The following is a 4,089-nucleotide window of genomic DNA, read 5'->3' as shown; positions in this document are numbered from 1 at the left end:
AATAATTTAAGAATAATTAGAGTCCCTGAAAACTATGATTTAAAAAAATTCCTGGAAATTGTATTTCAAGAAATTATGAATGAAAACTGTCCAGTTTTAGCCAAATGTTTTAGCCAAAATCCAGAGTTTCCACATGAAAGAAAAAAGTATAGTAAACTTTAAAAAATAAAACAAGTTCTTAGAAACTACAGTTAGAATCATACAAGGTCTAATATCTTCTTCTGAGAATCAGAGATCTTAGAATACAACTTTTCAAATAATTTATTCTGCCAAACTAGGCATAATCTTATAGAGGGAAATGGACCTTTAATGGAAGAAAGGATTTTCAAGTATTTCTGATGAAAAGACTAGAACCACATAGGAACTTTGAAATACAAACATAGTAATCTCCCCTGCGCGCTCCGGCTCGCTCCCCCAAGCTCCACTCCTACTTACTTCCTCCCCCTCTCCCCCTCTTCCTCTCTCCCTTCCTCCTTCCCTCTGTTCTCCCTTCCTCTTTCTCTCCCCCCCTCTCTCTGTCTCCCTCCTTCTCTCCCTCCTCCCTTCCTCCCCCGCACACTCCCGCTTGCTTTCCGGCTCTTACTTTCGCCCTCCCCCTCTCCCTTCCTCCCTCCCCCCTTTCCCTCTTCTCCTTTCCCTCCCTCCTTCTCTCTCCCTCCCTTCCTTTCTCCCTCCCTTCCTCCTTCCCAGCCCGCCCGCCTGCTCTTGATCCCTCCCTCCCTGGAAAAAATCTAGGAAGGTGAATTTGAGTAACTGGAAGATGTATGATTATTTAATACTAATCTTTTGAAAAGAGGAGAAAAAAACAAAAATTTTTAGAACTTTAATGTCTTCAAAATCTATTGAGAATTAAATAAGAAAAACAATCTAGGTATACATTGTTTCTCTTTTGAGTATTTGAAGATAAAAAGAAGGGAAGGTTAGAGGAAGAATATACTAGTGTGAATAGGTCCAAAGAGGCAAGATTTGCTATTCTCATATTTAGGATATGTGAGAAAAAAATTCTGGAAGGAGGAACAAGCATCAGATAACCCAAACTTCTCTGCTATGGATAAAGGAGAGCTGAATACCTGTATGCATGAAAAAGTTTGGTCTAGAAATATATGAAATTGTATCAGGAATCAAGTAGAGGGAGGAAGGAACTGCTAAAGGGAGAATATTACCAAGTGAGAAAAAAATCAAAAGCACAACAAACTTCTTGATCCTAATGGGAAGATTAAAAAGAAAGGTAGTAGAAAAGAAAAGAACTAGAAGGAGATTGTTTCTTAACAATTGGAGATGATAAAACTTATGATATATGAAGCTAATGAAATATTTGGGTGTTAGAAATGAAAAAAAAGACTTAAAAACTCTGATCACAGCAGTGACCAACTGCATTTTCAGAGACCCCCATAAAAGCACATTACTCACCTCCTAAAAGAGGTGATGGACAGAAGGTTCAGATACATACATTTTTGGAGAGAGACATTATGTGGATTCCTTTTTCTTGACTGCTTATTTATCTCAAGGTTTTTTTGTTTCTTTTTTTTCCCTCTCAACTAACTGGGGGAGAGGGATGTTAAACAATGAGGCAAAAGAAAAAAAAAAAAGAAGGCTTTTGTAAATCTTTTTAAAAATAAACAAAGGAGAATAGAAAAAAATTCAGAAGAAAGCATAGATAAATAGGGCAATTCTGAAAGCAAATGTAGAATTTATTATGCATATATGGATATGTATGTGTATTTTCAAGCAAATAATATGAAATGCAGACTCATGGTTTCATATAGAATCTTCTTTTTGTGCTCTTCAGGGTGTATTGGAATGTTCTTTTTTGGTATTTAAGTTCACAATAAAAATAAAATTTAAAAATACGTACATGGGAATTACATGAACATGACAATATAACATTCTTTATGGAAATAAAAGAAAATAAATAAGTGGAGAGAAATTAAATGCTCATGACAATATAAGAAAAAAAAAGACACCACTACCTATATTCTCAGTTTCAGTACCATACTAAAGGATTACATTATGGAATTAGACAAATTATAATAAAATTCATCTGGAGGAACAAACTATCAAGGTAAATAATTTTAAAATTAGGGCATGAGCTAATAGTTTGAGATAAAGATGACCAAATATCTCAGAGAATCCCTTTGAACTCTCAGAGGGTGAGATAGAATTTTAATGCAGATAAATGAACCTAGAGAAAATATTCATTGTCTTTTTAACAGGAAAAACTCTTTCTTCTTTTTCCCTTAACAAAGACAACCTTGTGTGCATCTTCCCCCTATGCTTCCAATAGTAATTGCATCTCTATTTTTGTCATTCTTGGTCTGAAATACACGGAGTCATATCATTGGTGATCCCATGTTTTTATATTCCAGCTAAAAGTTCATGATCTATTTCTATTTTAACACGTGTTAACCTATAAATAAGGTGACTAAATTTCCCATATCCATTAAGTGTGACTCATGTTATCTTCTGATCTAAGTATTTTACAGTCTTAAAACACATGTTCCAGGATGTTGATTTTTTCCTTTCTCAAGTGTCAATTCTGAAAACCCAGTGACTTGATGGCTCTATTCCTCTAAGTAAATATTACTACTATGTGAGGAACTCATGGATCTCCAGTGCTTAAGCTTCACAATTTAATATGGATCAATGGAAAACACCCTCTAATGTCAGTTTTACTATTTTTTAGTAAGGACAAAAAGAAGAACATTTTTCAGGAGATAAGTGAGAGCAAATAGTTTATTTTAAAAGAGGTTAAAGAATGAGTTAGAAATAGAATGAGGTTACCTGGTTTCCCATGCTGTTCGGGATCATATTTCTTTTTAGTGATACCAGGACCCTAGTTTTAATTATTTTCTATTTGTCATCATGCTCTGCTAAGACCTCCATAGCAAAAATTTATCACCTATCATCTAGATTATTGCATTGATCTCCTAAGTGGTGTCTTTGCTTTAAATCCCTCCTTATCCAATCCATGCTCTACAAAACTTCCACAAAAATTTTCCTTAAGTACAGATCTGACCATGCAAATTTCCTATTCAATAAACTCTACTGAGTCCCTGTTTTTCTCAGGATAAAATGTAAACCCTTCGGCTTAACCCTTTATAATCTAGTCCTACCCTCTCTTTCCAAGCTCATTACTTCTCTTTTCACACTCTACTACATAAACAAATTGGCCTTTTCTCTGTTCCTTACATATAGCACCCCATGGGGGGGCACACTATACCTGAAATCCACTCCCCTTTTCAATTCCATCTCTTAGAATCCCTTTCATTTTAAGATTGCAACTTACATATCACCTTTTCCAGAACCATTTCCTGTTCCTCCCAGATGTTAATGTTCTTTCCCCCAAAATTAAGACATTTAACTATTTTGCATTTATTTTATATCATTATATATATATGTATATATATATATATATTTATTTTGTATATACATTTATGTATATGCTTTTTTGTACATGTTGTCTCCCTCAAATGAAGATAAACTCATTGAGAGTAAAGATTGTTTTATTTTAAAAAATTGTCTCCAGTACTGAGCATATTGCATGGCACATCATGCTTCAATAAATGCTAAAATAAATGAATGATTGTTGATTCTTTCATCATACCACTTCAAATGATGAGAGGTAGCATAGAGTAATGCCCTGTGTTAATTTAAGAGGGAACCAGTTAACACTGGTGGAGAGGAGGGTAGAGTGATCACAAAGCATAGGATACTTCTTGGGGAGAGGAGGTTGGACTGGAACCAAGTAAGAATCCAGAAGAGCCTGGGATATGGACAAGTGACAGCGTTAGTGAACTAAACTTTGCTGATGAAATAGAAAAGAGATAAGAAGTATTGGAGGTGGGAAGATGCCAAAGATAAACTTTTCTACTTTTTTTCAGGATCCTGATACAAGGATAATGTCCCTTCTTTGCCCTTTAATTATGAATATAGGGTAAGGGATAGCTATTTTTTATGACCTTGAACTTTATGGATTATTTCCATGGTTCTAGTCATCTATTTTTCTCTTGGCAAAGAAGTATCTTCCTATTAGCTTTCATTGTTAGTAAAGCCCTTTTGATCAAAACTATTTTTCCCCTGCCTCTGTAT

This window comes from Antechinus flavipes, chromosome 1, assembly GCF_016432865.1.
Source record: "Antechinus flavipes isolate AdamAnt ecotype Samford, QLD, Australia chromosome 1, AdamAnt_v2, whole genome shotgun sequence".
Taxonomy (NCBI): Eukaryota; Metazoa; Chordata; class Mammalia; order Dasyuromorphia; family Dasyuridae; genus Antechinus; species Antechinus flavipes.
Note: the sequence above shows the minus strand (reverse complement) of the source record.